General features: G+C 35.4%; 1 long non-coding RNA gene across 1 annotated transcript in view; it reads left to right on the top strand.

The window, feature by feature from the left end:
• Positions 1-256: 256 nt before the first annotated feature.
• Positions 257-24,160, top strand: part of LOC127222204 (uncharacterized) — a 485,138-nt gene continuing 461,234 nt past the window's right edge. Inside the window, exon 1 of the long non-coding RNA XR_007834530.1 lies at positions 257-310. This is a non-coding gene — a long non-coding RNA (uncharacterized LOC127222204). The remainder of the gene's footprint in view (positions 311-24,160) is intronic.

Raw genomic sequence — 24,160 nt, 5'->3', positions numbered from 1 at the left:
ACATAGAATCATTCATAGTTGGAGAAAGTAAGAAACTGACTAATGCAAGGAAATCTCTAGAAAGTTATTTGACTCAAGAAGTTCAGACACTCAAAGAAGCAATGGTGAATAGATTTCAGGCCTTAGAAGACCTTTAATCTTATACATCAGAAGAAGAACTGCAGGTAACAGGGCATGAAAAGACTTAATATTCTCTACACAGTGTCAGGGAGCTTTCTCTATATCTATAATGAAAAACCATCAACGAAAAAACACCCAAAAGGTGTCATTGCATACCAGTGGGAACCAATATCTATGAAAGATTTAAAAAGTATAAAGGAAACAATAGTCTCTTATGGCATGCACTCACCATATGTGAATCAATTAACAGAATCATGGGCAAGGAATAATAAGGTAACCCCTAAGGATTGGGATCAATTAATATCAACTGTCCTTGAAAACAGCTCTCAATTACAATGGAGGGCTTTATGGAGAGAGGAAGCAAAGTTCTTGTACTTCAGGACTTAAAGAAATGTTATAAAGCTCCCCAAGATAAAATTCTTGGTGAGGGTCTTTATGCTGACCCAGAAACCCAAGCTGCATGTGATGAACATATCTTGTCTCTATGCAGTACAGCTGCTCTGAATGCTTGGGATAAGGTTCATGAATTAGGGGAGAGGATAGACTCCTATACCAAGATAAGGCAAGGACCTAGAGAACACTTTATTGTGTTTCTGGAAAGATTATCTAGGGCAGTACAATTAGAGGTAGCCGACATAGATTCTAGGTGAATACTCATAGAATCATTAGACTATGAGAATGTGGATTCACAGTGCAAAAAGGACTTTGGCCTTTAAAAATTTGATCAGCACCCTTGGATGAATCTGTCGTATATAAAGCCAACATTGAGTATAATGACAATAACACGGAAGCTTGGGTAGAAGAAGCCAAATCTATAGGTCTGAAAAGACGTCATGATAACAGAGGTCTTAACTATGGCAACATAGAAGCTTGGGTAGGAGAAGCCATCTCCAAAGGGTTGAAAAGATATGAAAATGCCAGATGTTATAACTGTGATAAGATAGGACATCTAAAAAGAAATTATAGGCAAAGCATCTCTAGAAATAACTGTCCAAGGAATGAATTGAACGGAAGGCCTCAGCCTTCTGGGTTATATAGAAGGTATGGCAAAGGCTGACACTGGACTAATGAGTGTATATCAACCAGAGATAAGCAAGGAAACCCTTTACTATTGGAAACCTCCTTGGGGGTCCTCTTGAAGGCCCCCATGTCAAAGGTGGTCCAAACATTCCCAGTAACTGTGGAGGACAATCTCCTACAGGACAATTAGAAACTCCTGTGCCTATTGTAAAAACTCATACCGATCTGGATGACAAACTAGTGATGAGAGTTGAATCAAACATCAAAGAAGGAAACAATAAACGTATATTTTGGCAAGCCTCTATAAACAGTCAAAGGCCTAAATTGATAGTTAAGATGAATAACAGACTGTTTGAAAGGATTGTTGACACAGAGGCTGACATATCTATCTTAACTAATAAATCTTGGCCTTGAAATGGCCCCTGCAAGAGGTAAATGTTCAATTCCAGAAGGAACAGCAGTGTCCAACATATTTTCGGGAAAGTGCATGGTGCTGTCAGGAGCAACACTGTCTCATGCCAATGGAGTACTAACATTAAAGCATTTAAATGCCATGTTCTGCATGTCCATAAAGTGATTGAAGATTGAGCATCTATGTCTGACTAATATCATAGGTGAATGAAACATGGGCGAATATAATCTGTAAAACTCAGGAATTTAGCTAAAAAATGGATTGAAATTTCCTTGAGTAAATTAGGGACAAATACCTAAACAATATAACTATGTATGTATATATACATGCAAATCCCTAAAATAGAGTTAGAGTAGAAATGTCTAGTAGAAATGTCTAGACAAGAGGTAGAACTATAAAGGGCAGCATGATAAAAATATCCCAAATTGTATCAATATACAAAATGTCTTGAACATAAGTAAAAGAATACAATGTGCATAAAACATCATAATTGGAAAGATTTTACACAATATGACAAAATGTACAATTCTTCTGGGAAGGGAATATGAACTTAATTTTACATAGATTACCACAAATAAGAATATATAACAATGTAAGCTATATATTACTAATATCTCATTCTACTAAATAATTCACAAGAAGATAGGCTAATCTACCTATATCCATTCTAAACCTTACTTTTCCCAGCAATTACCTATTCCTGTCTAAAAGACATAAACCTGAGTCTGAGCATGACCTTCCATACCCAACTCTAAGTAGCTAAAACCAACCCTAAGAAGATGAATATTATCCCTAAATTCCAAGAAAAGGGAAAGGAGGTGTCATCATTTTAAGATTACTTCCTGCTGAAATGGGGTGATGATTGCTCCATGGTATCCTGTAGGAAGAAAAATTTAAGCAACCAAATTTCTCAACAAAACTGGATTTGACATATGTAGATAGTTACTGTGTGGCAGGAAATGCTTGACTGGAGTTCTATTTGAAATTTTCCAGGGTGAAATAAGAAGCTGCACCATTACAGGTAGCTAGCCATGAGTTGTCTAGAGCAAAAAAGTCTCAAACGAGATGTAGGGGTAAGTTTGTAGTCCACATGCATCAGGTTGAGTCAAGTGGAACTGTCAAATTGGGGCCCCATTTTCTTTCCAGAGAATTAAAATATTGCTGTTAGGAATTTTTATTATTCCTTGTGGAAAATGTAAACATCAATATCAAAGTAAAATTTTCAAGTTTTAAGGTATGCATATAGGGAAAGGCAACAATAAGCATTAAAATGTACATGAGAAAATTAGGATTTCAGAGAGAAAATTGTGTATAAGAAAATGAGTCCCCAGATTTTATTTTCTTCTGACTTACACCAATTGGATCCTTGATATAAGACAGAAACTGTAAATTTAATATCAACAACATGCTTGAATTTAGAGAAGGAAGGCCAAATCCAACTCCAAAGCCAGAAATGGTTTACATGAATTGGGACTACAGGAATATTAGATAGTAAAGAGAAATAGGTTTCTGTATAGAAGTAGTTTACTAGAATTAAATATTTTTACCATAAATCAGATTCATCTTCATTAAGTGGGTCTTTCTGGAGAGCTGTCTTCATTTCTGTAGGTACCTACATGTTAAGTGTCTTTTGGCTGTTTGAAGATAGGTTTTCTCTGTTTTCCTGTAAGAACAAGAACAGAACACTTCCCCTACCTTTGAGAGGTCTCCGTACATCTCATGGGACCTAATTTGTTGGATGATTTGTCATTTTTCTTCATTAAGATGTTTATCTTGTTCAACTCAGATCTTGATCAACTTAGATGGTATCCATAGTTTTTCTTCTCCTGTAGATGCAAATGTGAAACCCCTACCCCAACATAACCATATCCTGGTTTCCCTTCTGAGGTCAATACATCTGTGAGATACACTGGCTAATTTAGTTCATATGTTTTTTTCTATTGCCTGGTGTCTTTCTGCAGCTCTTTTTCCTTTTTCATCAGCAATAAGAAAGTTTAATGTTAATAAAGCATTATGTAATCTGTGTTTGGTTGTCTTGGTTCGCCCTGCCTGTTTATGGAGCATTTCTTTTAAAGTACGGTTGGATCTCTCAACTACTGCTTGTCCTGTAGGATTGTGTGGTATACCAGTTATGTGTTTTATGTTATAATACTCAAAAAACTGTTTCAATTTGCTAGAAACACATGCTGGAGAATTGTCAGTTTTTATTTGTACAGGTATGTCCATAATTGCCATTACCTCTAATAGGTGTGTAATAACAGAATCAGCTTTTTCAGAGCTCATGGCAGTGGCCAATTGAACCCATGAAAAATGTATCTATAGTGTGATATACATATTTTAATTTTCCAAATTCTTCAAAATGAAACACATCCATTGGCCATACTTTATTCCTATTTACACCTTTAGGGTTACTGCCTGGTGGTAAAGGAGTTTGCTTATAGAATGAACAAGTAAGACATTTCCTTACTATTTCCTTGGTTTCTTGCCAAGTGATAGAAAAATCCTTTTTTAAACCTTTGCTGTTGATGTGGTGTTTCTTATGAAACTCTGAGGCTTCTATCCTCATCATTGCCTTGTGCAAGAGAGCCTGGTATGAGATATGGGATCTGATGTCTGATGTGTCAGGGGAGGAGCGGAGGGTGAGGGAACAAGCTTGTTGTAAATTCAAATAAAATTTATTTGTTCATTTATTTTTAGAAATGAATCATTGAAAAGCATTTCACCTCAAAAAATCCCTAGATATGCTAATAAATTTCTCCTTCTTGCTGACATAAATGTTTTCAAGTCAGTTACTATCATTGTCATCTAGTGTACTATTTAGCTTTATTTATCCATGTAAACTATAATACCCTTTGCAATTCTCTGCATGGTGCTGCTTTTGCATAATTATCAGAAACTAGTTATAAATGAATTGATTAATGTCATCTTTCCTAATTTCTGACAGGATGCCTGATACACTTCTATAATGTACAAATCCAGAGTTGAATATGAGGTGATTTTTTTCGAGTAGTGTGCAATAGAAAATGGACAATAAAGATGATGGAAGATGTCATTCTGTAAATATGTTTCTTTAATTGGTTAATGAATAAAGCATTGTTGGCCTAAAGGAAAGCAAAACTTGCAGGACTAGGAGACAAGGATGATTCTGGGAGATGTAGTAGAGTGTTGTCAAGATGTAGGACATGAGAGAAGAGGTTCAGACCCTCTCTCTGGTAAGTAAACACTGCATGGAAATACTTAGATTAATAGAAATGAGTTAATATTTAAGACATAGGTAGCCAATAAAAAAATGTGGTAACAGTTTCATCATTAATACAGCATCACTGTGTGTCATTTTGGGGCTGATGTGATTATGGACAGGCTGGGGTGAAACTGTTCATAACACAATCACACATTGAAAAACAAATAAATTGACTTTGAAGTGATGAATGCTATTATCCAAGATTCTTTCACCATTGAGGAATAATATATGCAAATGAGTTATACTCTTAATTAAAGAAAGGATGTCAAGATCTACACATTTTAAAATAGAATTACTATTTTTACTATAACCAGTTTTTAGTTGTTTATAGAATTAGGAGAAAGACTATTTGTAGGGATAGCAATTGGCTACCTCATATATCTGATTTATCATTTAGTTTAAAGTTTTATCAAACTGTCACTTTTGAGGTATCTGATTTTGTTTAGTGTACCAGTTTTCAGAGAAGGTCTATCTCAATGTTTCAAATAATCCCTACAAAATTCTTCATAGTATACTGGAATATATCCCCAAAGGTAGTTTTACTAGTTTCTTTCTGTAGCTTGATCTCTTTAACAAGACGCAAGCTAGAAATGGAATAAGTAGATATAAGATATGTTTATTGGAAGTAACACTGCTTCCTAAAACCATTCATTTTGCCCATTTTGTGGTACAAGAATGTAGGGAAATGGGGATCTACCTAACCAGAACAAGCTCATCTTCATGGTCCAACATGGCTTGCTCCTATTTTAAAATATAACAAGCAGTATATGAAAAGGTGATGTAGTAAATTTGCCTTTTCTCCTTCAGTGCAACTATCTGGAATTATGATGCTCACTTCCACTCATTTCACTTATCAAATATTAGTTACTTGAGTACCAGTTACAAGTGCCATGGGTACTTTAGTCAGATTGGCCTAAGGCTGAATCAAGTGGTCATGGATGGATAATGGAAATAAGCAAAGCACACTGCACTGCAGCAGAATATGAGTGAGTCATAGACAAGCCTGGATTTTACAATTTTATGACTGCGACAAATTACTTTCAATTTTGTAACTTTGATATTATCTCTCAATTTAAAAAGAATGAATTTGTTTGCTTATTTTACATCTTATGATTGTCCAAGACCTGGGACACATAGCAGATAGCCTCTCCCTATGTCCTTAGTACATCTTATCTACTCACAGCTGCATAAACTCCCATTATGACAATATCTATGCATTCTGGGTCATGTTATCCATTGTGCTAGCTCCCACAGTTGCTCTTTCTCTATTTGGATAGTTACTTTTTTTCCCTTAGCATTGTAATTTTTCTTCTGTAAACTACTAGTAATACGTTGAATACCTCATTGGAAGTTAAGTTATAATGGTAGTAAATCTTCTGTGGCTAATACCATTTATTTATATGATAATGCACTCTGATATTAATATTTGAACAAACTTGATATGTTGGAGATAGAGCAAGCTATATTGCCTTCATAACCTATACAAGTTTCTACAGCAAACTAACCTAACCATTTTGTGCCTTACTGTGTCTGTCATGGGGTAAATACACAGTTCTATAAGCTTGTAAAATAAATAACTATGTTTCAGAGCAGGGAAAAAGAACACATAGGGGCTTAAGCATGTTGATCTTAATACTTCAGAGACATTGATTATCATCTTGAGGAATTGTTTAAATTATTTTTATTGTCTTGAGTTTTACTCTGGTTTTGAGACAAGGTTTCACTATACTGGGAAGGATTGCTGCAAGCATGTCAGTTATCCTGCCTACTTCTCCTAACTGCTGGGATGATTGACATATCCTATGTCTTAGTTTCTCTGACTGCAATATAGATATACAAATGTTGTCTATATTAATTTGAAATGTAGGGAATACAATATATATGTGAGTGGCTCTAAATTGTGAAAGCCTGATTAAAATAGCGGAGATGGGTGTAATTTGGCTGAAGTGTTGGTAGCCTCAAGGCCTGGGCTGATGAGAAGACATTCATTTGGCCCACCCAGACCTAGTGATTCAGAGTATATGGGTCCCATTATGTGGAGGAGCAATGGCAACAAAGAGAAGAAGAATTGTTTCTGTGTTATTTAGAGAGGCAGGATGGAAGAAATGAAGGAGGTGAGGATTAGGCTGATGTAGGATGCCTGCTTGCCACCCTGGGCCATGGTGATTTCAGGAACAACCTGTTTCCAAGAGCCTTATCTGGGTCCATGGCCCTATAGCAGTAAGCATCTGACTCTATGACTGTGGTCCCTTCTATAATTGAGAGCTGGGTGGTTTCCTGTGGTCTGATCAGCTACCTGGGATCATGTTGGTGCCCAAGGGCCATGCTGTAGCCAGGGCTGTAGAGGAGTGAATAGCATTTACTACTACCCTCTACCAAGGTGACACCTGCACATGGACTGCATCTGGGAGTCATGTCTGGGTTTGTGGCTTTATTGCAGCCAGGGTCTTTATTGGGCTTTATTGCAGTTCAGGGCTCCTGTTGGCATCAAGGGTCATACAAATGTCCTAGGTCTGGGGCCATGTTAGTTTCAGAGGTCCATGTTGCCTCTGGAACCATGCTGATCTTAGTAGCATGTGCTACCACCTGGAGTAATGGAGATATCAAGACATATTGGGTCCATGGTCCTACTGCAGCTGGGACTGAGTTGAAGTCTAAGGACTTTATTACTATGAAAGGTCACACTGAAGCCTGGTGTTGGGGCCATAACTTGTGGCCTTGTTGGTGTTCAGAGACTGTGCTGCCACCAGAGCCAACTTGCTATGAGTAGCCTGTGCTTCCACCCAGAGACAGTACGTTACCTGGTCCTTAGCTGTTGCTGAGGTCCATGTATGGGTCCATTTTCCTGCTGCACCTGGAAAAGGTTGCTGTTTGTACCTGTGTCACCTAAAAGGGACATAGGGACAATGCATCATGAAATCAGAGGGCTATGCTGCATCTGCCTGCACTTCACAGGCCCTAGAAAATGGGTCCTGGCCTTCACTGGGCATTACAGAAAGAGAGATGTTCCTGACCCTAATGGGAGAGAGTTGGCTCCCACAATGGGGAGGGATAAACTCACCCCTTACCACAGGTATCTGAGAACTGCCCCAGATGTCATGAGCTCTATTCCTCACTTGACGGGTCAGCACCAGTGGTTTAGACTTATCTGGCACACAGCCAGGGATTGGATTGGTCCACACTAACATCTACTCCATCTGAAGCTCATGAAGGTACTGGTACTATAGAATGATACCTGTAGGATCTCCATGACTCAGGGGGACCTGTTGAAGGATATCCAGAAGGAGTTTTCATGAGGATCCAGGAATGATGGTGTACCCAAAGCCAGATGCTTACAACCAGAACAATGATACATTACAATGAACATTTGCTATAAATCTGTTTGGATAAAAGTATATACTATACACACTGTGGCTTTCAATTCTACCATGGTGAATGGAGCAGTGTTGGAAGGGTGAACAAATTAGAGAACTAAAGAGGATTTTGTTGTTGTTGTTTGTTTTTATTTTTTTATTTTTTTTTATTTTTTTGGTATTTTAAAATTTTTCTTATGGGCCTTATAGGATATGGGGTACTGGAAGGTGAGGAGAATTAGGGTGCTAAGGTGAAATTCTCAAAGAACAGTAGAGGGATTATGTTAAACTTAAATAATAGGTAGACAAATAAATAGGAAATGCAATATATTACATGCCTTAATAATTTGCTTTAGACTACAAGTCAGAATCAAGACCATGAATTGATTGCCATTTCTTTTTTATTTCTTCTTAGGAAGGCATAGCACTGTAGTCATACTAGTGTTCATGGTTCTTCACATTTCCTTTGGTTTTATATATATAGTCTCTTTTAAGTTCTGTGCTTCGAGAACAAGTAAAAAAAAAGCCCATAAGTATGCAATAATCAAGGCTTTACTCAAGAACAATGAAGATGTAGCAGAAAGAGGAATTTAATGGATATTATAATTTGGAATCAGTGTGCCACCTTTGGATATGAAGTTACTTTGCTTCCAGAATATAAATCTGTCATGGACCTCATAGAGGCCTAAATCTACTCAAAAGATTAAATCAGTTTTCACAGATGATCAGTTTTCCACTGTGTTTGCCTCCATAGCTGCAAGCATCAACTATCAACACAAAATTCTCAGCCAAACTCTTCTACTTTTGAAGGTGGTTACAATGAGTGAAACTTAACCAACCATAGTTAATGTAATCATCATGTTTTTAAGCATATGATATCTAAATATGAACATTTGGAATAAAATTTATTTATACTACTTACTGTTTTTTGCAATTTTTAGTTATTTCTATATACATTTTAAGGGCTTATCAATTAAGCCAATGCTCTCAGAAATCCAAACATAAGTAGTATATTTTATTTATAGATAATAGGAATTCACTTGAAATTCCATGTTTGGTAGGATGGAGAAAAGACTTTGACAAGCATTTATTTAGATGCTTATGAAGTAGTGTTTCCCAAAGGAGAAAGGCTTTGTACATCAGCTGTGGCATTTTAACTTCTCACTCTGACTGCAGAAGACATATGCACACACCTGTGATTATACTTCTCTAAGGTTCATTATGTCTTTCTTAATGCTCAGGAGTTATGAATAGAATATCTATCTATTGGTACTTAATGAGTGATTTTTCATGGTTTACCTATTTCTGTTGCACTCTTTATAAGGAGAAAGAGTATATTCAGAGATATGCATGTAGTGATTCTCCATTAGAAAAGATTGGCAATGTGAAGTACTGTAGTTTGAGAGTATTATGCCTCTCAGCCAAAGGGCACCACTCAAGCTAATGGAGTCTTCATTTCCTGTAATCACTCTTCCACCCTTTGCATATAAGCAAAGGACAAAATACAAGAACTACTTTAGAAAAGAATTTGGCAAAGAAAGAAAAGACAATATTTGTCACAATTTCTCAGTATCAAAGAATTCTGTCTCTCTCTCTCTCTCTCTCTCTCTCTCTCTCTCTCTCTCTCTCTCTCTCTCTCTGTGTGTGTGTGTGTAGCTTATTATGCACATGTTCATGTTGGTATGTTTCACATGTTTGTGTGTTCACATGTTTGTCTTTGTACATTAAAACCAGGGGTCAACATTAGGATTGATCCTTAGGAAGTACAAAAGTTATTTGTTTTATTCTTTTAAGACATAGTTTCTAATTGAACTGGAGATCACAAAGTAGTATAGATGGGCTAACCAACAAGTCCCAAAGTTCCACTATATAAAGCTTCTGCTATTCCTTCATAGTTTTCCCAGTATTACCCATTTGCTGCTGAACATTGGTATGCTTATTTATGATATTTCAGTTTAGAATTATAATTTGTTTTATTTTAATATACCATTTAAGCACTTGGGTGAAGTTAATTTTGAATAGAACTGCATGGTTGTTTTCTTCTCTTTGAATGCCAGAAAGACATACCATATTAAAATAAATTTGAAGACAAGAAAAAAAAACATACTTATTTTGTCTGAGAAAAGCCCAGTTTGAATGGTTATAAAGCTGTCAGTCAAGCCATGTTCAGAAGCCAAAATTTTGCCTGGGAATGCACAGCGAACTGTTTCATATCTACTTGTATGATTAGTTTTTGTGTCAGAGTAACATACATAAAGAATTTACAAACAGTTTGAATTTATATTTATTTCAGTTCACAACTGATAAAACTAAGGTTTAGAAAAATGGATTTAAAAGTATATATTCTCAGGTCTTGGCTGGAATATAGGGCTCAAAGAATTTTTCCCTTTCAGCATATTATAAACACAATACAGTTAAAACATTTTTAAATGCTGAAAATTATTCATTTTCAATGCACCACATGAATGGACAACTTGGATATTTTTTATAGAAAGCCTCTTTACTAAAATATGTTTAATTAAAACTATTAAAATAATGTAGGGCTATGTTTCTCTTAAACAGTTTCAAAAGTTGAGTATTGAGAAAAAAATTACACAAATAAGTATTCATCTCATTAGATGCAGAAAAGTCCTTTGACAAAATCCAACATTTCCTCATTAAAACGTTCTGGTGAGATTAGGGACACAAGGAGTATAGGTAAACTTGATAAAGGCAATATAAAGCAAGTTTATAGTCACCATCAATGTAAATGGAGAGAAATTCAAAGCAATTCCACTGAAATCAGGAATGAGTCAATGTTGTTCCTTCTTTCCATACCTATTCCACATAGTTCATGAAATTATAACTAGAGCAGTAAGACAACCCAAGTTCATGGTACATAAATTAGAAAAGAAGCTGAAGATTTTTATTTGCAGATGATATGATAGTTTACACAAGTGACCAGATTAACTCTCCCAGGAAGCTCCTGCTACTAAAAAATACATTAATTCAAGTAACTGGATACAATAGTAATTCCAAAAAGCAGCCCTCGTGTATACAAATGACAAATGAGCAGCAAAAGAAATCAGGCAACTTTTCAGAATAGCTACAAAAAATATAAAATAATGTGGCACAATACTAATCAATTGAGATAAAGACTTATATGGCAAAAATTTATAATTTTTGAAGAATAAAATTGGAGAAGACTTCAGAAATTGGAAAGATCTCCCATGCTCATGGATTAGTAGGACTAACATACTTAAAATGGACATCTTACCAAAAGCAATGTACAGATTCACTGCAATTCCCATCAAAGTTCCAACATAATTCTTTATAGACCTTGAGAAGACAATTTTCAACTTCATATGTAAAAGCAAAAAACCCAGGATAACTAAAACAATACTGAACAATAAAAGTACAGCTAGAGGTATCACCATCACTTACATCAAAGTATACTACAGAGTAGGAAAAGTTCTATAATATTGGCAAGAATGCAGACATTTTCATTGACGGAATCAAATTGAAAATCCATACATAAAATCACAGACCTATTGACTTCTGATTTTGATTTTAAAAGGTCAGAAATATACAATGGAAAATAGAGAACATCCCAACAAATGGTGCTGGTCTAACTTCATGTCGGCATGTAGAATAATGCAAATAGAATAATATCTGATACCCTTTTTAACACTCCGATCCAACTGGATCAAAGACCTTAGCATAAAATCTGATACACTGAGCCTAATAGAGGAGAAAGTGGGAGAGTATTACTAAGCTTTTAAAAAAAATAACATCATGAATGTGGAAGGCAAACTGTTGAAACTAGAAAACAATTCATCCTGAGTGAGACAACCTAAACCCAGAAAGAAAAATATGGTATGTACTCATTTGTAAGTGAATATCATCTATTAAGTAAATGATAATCAAGCTATAATCCATAGTCACAGAGTGGTTAGGTAAACAGGTGGACTCTAGGGGAGAAGGGTACATTTTGTTGATAAAGAGAAATAGAATAGATTCTATAGGTAGAGTAGGGTCAAGTGAAGATGGCAATAGAGATCAGGGTATGGGGATTCCTTGAAGAGACAGAATGCTTGGGGGAGGGGCTGGAGCTGGGTGGCATTTGGGGCACACTGTATAACCTACTTGCAGTGATAACTTCCTGGAATCGATGAGAGTAATTCTATTGAAGACTTGTGCTAATGGGGGATATGGAGTCTTGACTGGCCGTCTCCTAGCTAGATAAAGCTCCCAGTGACAGGATTGGGTTGGTTTTGGCTCTGTTTTGACAGAGTGTGTCCTGTGAATTTACCTAGACAACCCAATACTGATGTTAGGACAGAGAGATCCTCTATGCAAATGGGCAGTGGGACCCCATTGCCAAGGACAACATAGTTTATGGAAGATGGAGAGGTTAGCTCTTGCCTGGATGGAGCATTCTTCACTATGTTATGGTCTCTTTGCTGATAGAAGGTGCTCTACAAGCTACTGAAAGAAAAATGTGGATACTAACCCAGCCACACAAATTTTGACCTATAATCTGTCTTTCCTGCAGGATATGCTGGGGCAATGGTGGCTCATAACTTGTGAGAGTGGCCAAGGAGGCCTGATTTAACATGAGACTACTCCAGGAGAGGGACTCCAACACTGATATGATGGCCAGTCACCCGAGACTGTATAGTCTAGCAAGCTAAGGTAGAACAAAATGAGAGTGTTCTAAAAATATCAATGAAATGATTACTAATAATATTCTGTTACAGCCTGGTTAGTGACTTGTCTAGTCTTTTCCAGGGAGTCTTCCCCCAAGTAGCGGATAAGAAAGGATGTAGAGACCCACAGGTAGACATTATGGAGAGACACATCAGGTCTCTTCCCTGGAGTTCCAGGAATCCCAAGAAAGAGTGGAAGGAAAGATTGTAGAAGTCAGAGGGGATGGAAGATACCAGAAGAAGATTGCCTACTAAACCACAAAAGCAGGATTCATACGAGCTCCCAGACTGAATTGGCAATCATGGGTTTTGCAATTTTCTGCACCAGTTTTTGCCTATATGTGGGGGTGTTGTTTGATATTTGTGGTACTTCTAACTGTGGGAGGAGGTGTGTCTTTAATTCTAATGCCACTTCATGGGGGCTCTTTTCTTCCTGTTTGGTTGCTTTTTCCAACTTCAATGTGAGGGCTTTTGCTTGGCTGATTTGTATTTTGTTTTCTTACGATTGTTTGTAATTTCTTGGGGTCCTGCTCTTTTCCAAAAGGAGAAGGGGAAATGGATCCAGGGATGCTGTGTGTGTGTGTGTGTGTGTGTGTTTATGTGTTAGGAGGGGTGCTGGGAGTAGTAGAGGGAGGGAAGGATGAGGCCAGATGTATTGTATGAGAAAGAATACATTTCCAAAAATGTAAGGTTTTAACACTGAACTAATGGTTTTGTATAAGTGCCTACTAATAGTAAATTTTCCCATGGATTTAACAGAAAAAAATGTTAATTTTTAATATTAAGAAAATAGATATTAGATACAACTCTTTCACAGAGGACTTTAATGTTTTTTTTCTCATTTTCTTCCTTTCATTCTTTTCCTTCCTTCCTTTCTTTTGTTCTTTCTCATTTATATCAGGGTACAAAAATATTAAGAAATTAAAAAACTTAAGAAAGACAATTAGAAGAAAGTATCTCAAACAACAATGAATTGTGAAGTCTGAAAATGAATAGATGAAGCAAAATCCATAAAGTTTGGGTAAAACCCAAGAACTAAAACTAGAGATTTTGAATTCCTTCCTTAGTTTTCCAATGATTGGAGACTTTCAATTGTGACATCAGTATTCTCATTCTTCCTAGGCTACTCATGTTTTCATGAGAAGTTTCACTTTTCAGATAAGTAGCTGCAAGTGTACATAAGTCAATTGTGGGCTATCAGCCCAGCTCTAGGTACACAGTTGTAGTCATGCGACACATGCACATATCATGAGCACACAGAAGGAGAGGAATGAGGAACATGAGGAGAAGAGGGACAGTACAGGATCAATTATGTGAAAATGGTTTCCGTAAAACATACTTGTTTACCAGCAAAATTATACAAAATGATACATTTTGCTGGGACATTCTCATAGACCATATAATGAATTCATGGGCTATTTGCTTCTTCTCCTTCCCTATTATTCCTTCTTCCATTTTCTCGCTCTTTTTTCTTTTTTGCTACTGAAACTTCACATGAACAAAAAAGGAGACATACTATATTTCTTTCAAATAACTTTATCAATGGAGGAAATTTGAAACACTTAATACTACTTATTAAATGCCAATATTCCTTGAAGAAAATTAAAGGCTCACCAAACTACACAGAAAATGTTGTCAGGTCTTTTATGAAAGAGTTTTTACTTTACATAAGTGACATACATAAAGATAAATTTACTCTACAATCTCTCAAAACTTTTAAGGGTGTTGCTCCTCTCCAAGCATTGCCAGAATTCATAACTTTGGCTAAATAGAATTTATGATGTTATTTCTTGGTTTGAGTAGAGCTATTTGGTGTAATTATTTAAGACATCAGTTGGATTTAAGCATGTTATATTTTGTAGTAATGTGGTCAATGCCTAACTGATGAATTGTTTCACATGGTACCTTAGTTCAAAGAGAAAAGCAGTATTAGACAGATGATTTACTCTTTTGGAAAGAATGCTGTAGAATGAACTTAAAGTCTTATATATGCTTAGTACATGTTTTATCACAGAGCCACAAACACCTATCCAGTTACCATAGACTGACTTTAAAGGGAAAATTCAAGTGATTTTCCACTTGAAAATATCTGGGGATTCATTTAGGCTGTATTTATCATTTTAGTTTCCTCATCTGCCAGTGTGAATATGGTTTCTTCATTCTTTTCAATTATTTATTGAGATATAATATAGTAAGTATTTGTTCTGAACATTTTCATATAGAATAAAATACTATTTTCCTTTTGTTTCCCTTTATTTCTACAATCTTTTCTTTAGATACTACAATTATTTGTTTTCATAATCTGAATCTTATTTATATTTGGTGATACTCTATTCTAATGGGTGTGAATTACAGATTCATGCATTCAAGATCACAATCTGTTTTTATAATTTTGAATAATGCATATGATGATTGGCTACTCTTTGATACCAAGTGGGAGCCAAGGCAATGATCATCATCTGACAGAAAAAAATTATCTGAATTTAAATTTTGATTGAAATATTAAAAAGGAAACAAGAATATAACATGGAAATAAATTTGTATCAAAGCACTAGTATTACAATATGAATATTCAGATATTACCACACCATTTTATCAGAATTTTGAGGCAGATTTCTCCTACTTGTACAGTTCTATATGCACAGCAGGCACCACATCATTTATTCACTATTCTACTATTCAATACCAAATGTCGGCTTAATTAACCAGTTAGAAAATTGTACACAGAGAAGTATTATTGGACCATACATAATAAGCATGCAAATAAACATTATGAAAACTAATGATTCATTAGATGGGTATATCAGGGTGCTCTCTGATCCATCCTATTTTTCCAATTATATTTCTAGGAAGATGATGCATCTTCAATATTTAGTGTCTTCTCTTCTTCATTATGATGTTCTTGATGGTAGAGTCATTTTTTCCACCCAAACATCTTATTATTTCCACATTTTCAATACCAGTATATCACTAATTCAAGGTTCTTCACTAATTGTAAAATGAACAGATATTTCATGCATATGAACTACATTATCATTGAGTTTAGATTAAATTATTTATGGAGATTTAAAGGTTATTTTGTAGCCATCCACCACAGCACTATTCAAAATAGGAGTTTTCAGTATTAAATGTGTTTGTGTTGTGGGTATAATGGAAACACCCTACAACAGTAAGTTCCCTACTCCAATTTGAGTAAGAAAGGAGGGAATGAAGGAAGACATGGGGAGGGGAGGGAGAAAAGAGGGAAGGGGATGAGAGATGGAAGAAGAGATAGGGGAGAGGGAAAGAGAGAGAGGAAGGAAGGAAGGAAAGAAAGAAGGAATGAAGAGACAAAGAAAAAAGTAGCAATGAATAAGGGGTATGGGAGGGAGGGAAGGAAGGGAATTTGTATTAGTAAACTGAGAGCACTTCACCATTTGAGCTTCTTTGGGCTCTAATTTGAAAGCCTCGTACTCAGTCAATGAAATTAATGATGAGGAAATCGAGAATCAATAGAATGAAATATGTTCTTTGCTTTGTGTACTTGTAGTCAGGCACCAGAATTCGCTAGAGCAGATGAGATCAAGTCAAATAAAGTGGTTAGATATGAAAACAGAAAGGATAGCTTTATCTTCATCCATTGGACTCACAGTTATTGCTCTATTGATCAAACAGTGGGAAATTCATCTTTTGCTTCTAGGCATATTGATATGTTGACTGTCTGAAGAAATGTATGTGAGGTATCTTGATCTTCTGTGGGATTTATGTTTCAGTGTGAAAACAAGCAAGTCATGGTGTGTGGAATTGATTGAACATTTCCAGAAAACATAGATAACTTGTGTGTCAAAGGGAATGATGCAAATCTCAGATGTGCTACAACATGAGTAGGTAAGCCATTATTAAAGTAAAACTGAAGTGAAATGTAACCTAAAATTAATTCCCTTGTGCAAAAATAAGACTGGAAATATAGAAAAAGAAAGATACATTTTTTGACTAATGATTTCTTGCTAGACACAGTTCAAATGTTTCCACCTACATAGTTTAATGATTTCAGGGACACAAGAAAGTGAGATACTAACCGAAAACAGGCAATTAAAGGTCAGTATTACATGTATTGTTACATAATTTCATATTCAAAACAATGAATGAGAAAGGTTTCATAATTTTATTAAAACTAACTGAGAAGAGATGACACATCAAGCCCCTGGCCTTTTAACATCATGTTTTAGACTCTCAAAACCATTTTCAAAATCAAAAGCTGAAGCTCATAATAGATAAACAATTTCATTGTGGCATTACTGTAAAAAGAAAGGGCAGAGAATTTTATGAATCTCTGGGGCATGCTTTACAGAGCAAAATGACTTTTGCCTTCTTATCTTCTATTAAGAAGCTGCCCTAGGCCATTACTTTACCATGAAGAGATTTAATTTGAGCATTTCAAGTGTGTGCTTAATAGAAAGGCTTTCTTTGCAAAAGGAAATAGCTACTTGAGAGTAAAATTTAATTTAAATATTATCTTGCAAACATTCTAATATTATTTGGTGTTGAGTACAATTCCATAAGAAGACACATTTGTATCACCCTGCAGGGTTCATTCTAGTGTGTCAAGCTGTGTTCAAAACAGCCCAAGATTCAGGAAATAGATTCTCTAAAGAACTGCTGAAATACTGTGTACCAGAAAAATCACATTATTGAAAAAATACACTTAAAGGGAATAATCAGTAATGTACCTTACTAATTTCAAGTGTAATTAGGTTGGGGGGAAGCTAATGAAATTCTAAAGAAAATGTCTGTTATGGACAATTGTGTAGAATTAATGGTTTAAAATTATGAGGAAAACTATTAAGAAGGTGTATATTAAACAGCAACATTTAAAAAAATCTTAGCTGTATAGAACATATTTAAATGCTAGATCAGCAAGAGAGAGAAAAAAGAGTCTAATTCAAGTCCTGATATATTTTGCAGATGGTTGAAAAGCAGAGATTGTAATGAAACATGTGTGTAAAATTGCACAGATGTAGTCTAGTGTAGATTTTAAAAAATGTCAAAGAAAATGTGAGGGGTAATATGGAAATGATTTCTCAAGCAATTTGTTTTTCATCTGGGGTTTGATAGGCAAACTGAGTATGTGTGAGACAATGGGCCATATGTTCCATGCAGAGAAAAACAGATCCAAAGATAATAAAAGACAAAGGACTAATGGCTGGTCAGAGAGGTGTAAAGCCCAGTCTACTGTGGCCACAGCATCTCCTGTGTCTCACTCTTGTAAAATTAAGTGTTTTCTTCTTCCTTATGTCATCTTAATATCAAAGATTACCCTTAGTTCTAAAGCATCTGCATTGTCTTTCTGATAATTTCTAAAGCAGTCTATTTGGCACTAAGTGTTTTAACATTTTGGTACTCAGCTACTGTGTATAGTCTCATGGATGCTGCACAAAATTTGATATTCAATTTTCTCCTATCAAAGAACTTGGCTACTGAAAGTATGTGTTATCAAGAAATTCATGTGCTAAAAGTTCACAACATGGAACTAACCAGTGATGGAAAAAGAGAGGGGCTCCAAGTGATTATTCTCATGCAGATAAATATTGAGGAAGAAGGGCAGGGACGTACATTGAATACTTTAATTCCTTTCTAAACTAATATAGAAAAATGCCATTCTACAATTTTGCAACACAATTTGAAGCTTTCCTGCCTGAAATAGATTGGAATTCATGAAATAAGCAAAGATCAGAAAGCATGTAGTAATCATTTCCACAAATCATCATCAGGACCAGCAGTTTTAATTTGCAGTGTCTAATGTCTGATTTTGTATCCTAACTCTGAAAATTGAGGAATATAAAGAAAAAAAAAGGAAGGTGACAATGTACTAGCTATTAAATATATACTCTGGATGATATACATTATACCTATTTTAAAATCTTAATCATAGAATTTAGACCCAGCTCAAACCACAATGTTTCCAACAGATGCCCCACTGTCTCTTCCTACAGGCACTGACAGGCATCCTGCTGAGACATTGTCTATGAGTTCCAAGTTAGCCAACTTAGTCATGCCACGACATATCATATGGGAAGTAAGTCTATATCAGATTGTCACGTCCTGTTCTTCATCGTGTTCTCTTCTTAGTGGCTGGGAATGTGAGAACTTTGATGTAGACTCTTGGTATGAACCATTTCTATCTTCCAAAAGCATAAGAAGATATTTCCTATTCTACCACATAATTTTCAAAAGAATGATGTCTCTGCTGCAGGGACCTGAAAACTCTTTGTAGCTCCAGAAATGTTGTCTCCCCTTTGTCTGTCTATCCATTGCTTTCAACAAATCTAATCTTCCAATTTTCTCTTTAACCCCCAATAATCCATCTTAGTATCCTCTTAAATTACCCATCCCATTGGAAACCTAGAATCTATATCACAAAATGGATAGATGTATTATCTGTGACATTAATAGGTTTATGTAGCTAAAGAGATAAATATATGTATAAATCATTTAATTTTACAGTGAAGTGATTATATACTTGAACTTCAGGGTTTTATAATTGTTTGTATGTCTATATTCAATTGAGAAAATATGTCAGGGAGGAGGTAAACCTTTAGATAATTTGATTAAAAAGCTCAAAATGAGTTGAAAGGGCATCAAGGCAAAAGATGATACAAAAGTACACTGGCAAAACAAGGCCTTGATGTTCTTGTGTTTATAGAGAAATAACCAATTACAAAAGCCTTGTGACTGGGAGAATGAGTTTACATTAATTAGTGCTCCTTGCAAGCTGCAGTTCTCCTCTAGGTAATGAAGTGCAAAATGAGACTTTTGTCTGTGCCAGTAAGCTGTTCAGCTGGAAGATACTGCATAATTGGTTTGTTGTGCTTTACTCACTTGTTTCATGTCTCACAGTCTAGAGTGATAAGGGATGACAAATCTATAGGGCTCTGATACAGACAGGAAAACATGAATTTCTACAAGTCATGCAATGTGACACAGGTTACTTAAATTTAAGTTCATCATTTTACTAAATTGAAAATCCCAAGCTGGGAGTATAGCCCAAGTCATCCTCAATCCATGAGCTGTGAATTTTATGACATGTGCCCATTTGATCATCCTTGATTTCTTTTCCTTGAGTTTTTCATATATCCCATCGTTTTCTCATGTCACACTTCTTAATTTGTGTCTATGGATTTATTGGATAATTTAATTTTATTGGACAAATTAGAAGAAAAAGATGACATATTAGCCTTTGAAGCTTAAATTGTTATACTATAAGGAAAGCATTGTTCAATATTCTGTTGAAAACAGAGGAGTCATAACCATATTAGAATAAAATGAAGTGTAAATTTTTATTTCTTTGCTTTTAAGATGGAGCTAAGGTGTGGCTTGGAAGTTCCTTCTATGTAAGCATAATGATATGAATTTGAATCCCTAATATAAGAGACAGATGTGAGGTATTTATAACACTAGCATGGATGCAGCACAGAGGAAACGAAGGAGGGTTCCTGGTATTTAACACCCTGCCAGTTTAGCCACAGAGAATCTGTGTCAAGAGAAAATTCTAGAGTTATTCAGGAAATACATTCTCATTAAATTATGGTTATACATAGTATGCAGACATGGTCATACACATATATGCATAAACACACACACACACACACACACACAGAGAGAGAAAGAGAATAGGAGGGGAAAGATGGAAAGAGAGAGAGAGACAAAGATAGGGACACACACACAGAATTATCTTAGAATTCAAAATATTTTAAGGTAAGAAGCACACTAAAATAATCTTTTCATTTTTTCTTTCTTTCCTTTTGTTTTTGTTTAACATGACAGGGTTTCCCAGTGTAACCCTCTCTGTCCTGAACCAGCTCTGTAGACCAGGCTGGCCTAGTACTCAGAGATCCATCTGTTTCTGACTCCTGAGTTCTGGGATTAAAAGCAAGCAGTACCGCTGCCTGGTAAGAAATTTTAACCAAATTATCTTTACACATGAGCTATTGTGGTCTTTATAAAAGTGAAATAATTTCTATAGAGAAATTATAGAAAGTTAGTTACCTCACATTGCTTTCATTCACGTTATTCCTTTTTTTGCCCAAGCATTTGCATGTGTCTAATAATCCATGCATAGAGATTATACATCATAACCTGGTAGATGTGTAGGGTATGCAGATTCAAAAATGACAAGACAAAATATCTGATGTTTTGAAGACTACATTATCATCATTGAAAATGCTGAAGTATCTGGAATTGGATTCTTATAACAAGAGAAAAATAAAATGGTAAAAAGGAAAGACTAGATTAAAACCTGGAGATACTAATCCTCTGGCTGTTGTTTGCTCCAGTATACTTAGTATGGTTTCATACTGTTCTTGCAGCACTCAACCTGACCTTCATTCAGAAAGAGTATTTCCTAATCCTGGGGAATAGCAGAGCATTGACATAGAATGTGTCAGTCTCTCAGTATTCCACAATTGTGATTATATTTATGTGTGTTCCTAAACACTTGTTCAACACATTTTCTTTTAATGATATTTTAATTTTTATATTTTACCATTATGAAGCCAAACTATATGGGGCATCCTAAGTGTCAAACAAAACTAAACACACATGTTGTCTCTCTCTCTCTCTCTCTCTCTCTCTCTCTCTCTCTCTCTCTCATTCATACACACACAGAGGGTCTTATACATCCCAACTTACTTCAAAATTATTACATAGTCAGGGAGGGATGGCCTTCCTCTTCTAATTCTAGCATCCCTGTCTCCTCAATTACAGTTGTGAACATCATGCATGCTTTATTCAGTTCTGGAGAGCAACCAGGGTTTCCTTCAGGTCACTCAAATACTCTACCAGATGAACTATATGCTCAGCCCTAAATAGACTTTCAAATAACTCTTGAAAAAGCAGCTTTAACAACTTATGTTCTCAATGTCAAATTAGACATGTCCAATAACTTATTTTATTCATAATTTAATTATTACCCACTTCATATATGAAGACTTTCTTATTATTTTAAAATAAATATGTATAATTCCAATTATTTTAGCTTTTGATCAAATATGTTTTCTGTTTTGATTTTTCCTTTGTTTCCTTGAACTATTAGTAATGTTGATACTTGACTATCCCCAAATTTTGGATATACCTTTTTACTTATTATCTTTTATTGTCATTCTAGAAAAATCATCTGTATTTTCATATGTATTACTGTAATCTCTAGTTGTTGTACCTGTGTTCATCTTATCTATTATAATCAACTTAGGCAATATAAATAGAGGAAGCCTTCTCTAAGTTTATATCTGACTATTATACTTGTTCCTGAGCTTTTAAGAAAAAGAAAAATCATCATAAACATGAATCACAGACACAGGATGAAGTTTTAAAGGAGGATACATCACTGGCTGACCCTGGATGACACAGTATTTCTGTTTTCTGATTGCTGAATCTTAGAATAATTATGGACTATAACAATGTAATATCAAGAACAGTGTACATTGTGGCAGTGTTATTCCCGGGACAGACTTCCCTACAACATTTTGTGCTTGGGTACCTAGTTCTTCCTGGAGTAAGAAGATCAGAACAGGTGGCATTTAGGGTTACTTGAGTAAACAATAACACAGAGAATATATATCCAGAACTTCATTTACTCTGGCCAATGCTCTCATGTTTACAATGCCATTAAATGAATATTAACATGATGTTACTTGATTTCCTGCTGAAATGTTCTTCATCAGTGGGCTATAGTTAGAGATGTAAGTGGAAGAACTGTTTAATGTGTAACAGTCAACTTTGAGTGTATAAATTAGACAAGAGCCTTCACAACTTTTATTTACTTAGCTTTTCATTCATTCTGATTTCCTCCCTTAAATTCTGTAATGTATTAAATATCTGAAGACCACAGTGCATTGTGTCTTTTTAATTTAGAATTTCAAGATACATTTTATTCTTTGAAAATTTAATTTATTTACCTAATGTTTTTGGTCATATCCATCTATATTTACCTGTAATGTAGTTAATAGGAGAGTAACTACCCTCCTAGTGCCCCTTTCCCCTAGTGCTTGTCATTTCAGATACATCTTGTCAAGGATGTAACATCATTCAAAGCTAAGTTTGGTTAAATATAGGAAAAACTATTTTCTTGTCTCTCCAGCTAAGTAACAAAATCTGTTTTAAATTCCTTTGAGGTACCTTTTTAAATTAACATATCTATTTTTATTTCTCTTTGGAAGACAAGAGAGATAGGAGTAATACCTGTTTTTGTTCCCAGTGAATATTTTTGGCTGACATTTGTAACTGATAACATAAATTTTCTGTTCAATGGCAGGCTGGGAGCCAAAGGGCAGGATGAGGAGGATTAGTTGGAGGAGAGAGATGTGGTCCAGGATGGAAGAAATTTGAGGAGAGACAATTGAGGGACATATGAAAGGTAGTTTGGAATTCTAGCACAGTGGTAACTTCCAACAATATATGAAGGTAAGCCTAATGAAGTCTTCAAATAATAGGGAACACAGAGTCTCTAATTGCTATCTACTTTTACCAAATGAAGCTTGTATTAGAATTTGGTTTCATCTAAATAATTTGTTGGCCAAAGGGGTACCATGAAAATTCTCAAGCAACCCAGGCTGTTGCCAAGACAATAAATAGATTGTTCTCCATAAACTGAGGTTGAGCTTTGGCCTACATAGAACTTCCCCCCTATATTATAGTATCTTTGATATGGGAAGGTACTATATAAGCAACCAAGAATAAAAGCATGAAATCCAACCCAGCTACAAAAGCTTCGATCTATCATCTATTCTGTCTGCAAAATATGCTAGGGCAATGGTGCCATAAATCTTGTGCGAGTAACCCACCAATATCTGATGAAACCTAAGGCCAACTCCATTAGAAGAAAACCAAACCTAACATTGCTTGGATGACCAACAACCATAAAGTAGATAGCCTAGGGACCTAGGTTTTTCCACATGCAAGAACATTCCAACTGATTATCTAGTACCAGTGGTGATCCCTAAAATCCCATATATACAGGGATTATTATAAGGACAAACCAAGCATCTTGTGTGTGTGTGTGTGTGTGTGTGTGTGTGTGTGTGTGTGTGTGTGTGTGTGTGCATGTGTGTGTGTGTAGGAAGGATTAGGGGAGAAAAGATATAATTATATTTTAATTTCAAAGGAAAGTTAAAGATAAAAGCAAAAAACCCCCTTCTACTAATATTTAAGTGTATTTTAGTGTTGCTTGAGATATAATTCTTTCATTGAGCATAACTTCAGTCTCCCTTAGACAGTGTTTCACTTTAGGAAGCCACAGATGAATCTTAGTATGTAAAAACAACAACAACAACAACAACAACAAAAAAATGAA

This window comes from Phodopus roborovskii, unplaced genomic scaffold, assembly GCF_943737965.1.
Source record: "Phodopus roborovskii unplaced genomic scaffold, PHOROB, whole genome shotgun sequence".
Lineage (NCBI taxonomy): Eukaryota > Metazoa > Chordata > Mammalia > Rodentia > Cricetidae > Phodopus > Phodopus roborovskii.
Note: the sequence above shows the minus strand (reverse complement) of the source record. Positions and strands in the feature narration are given on the sequence as shown.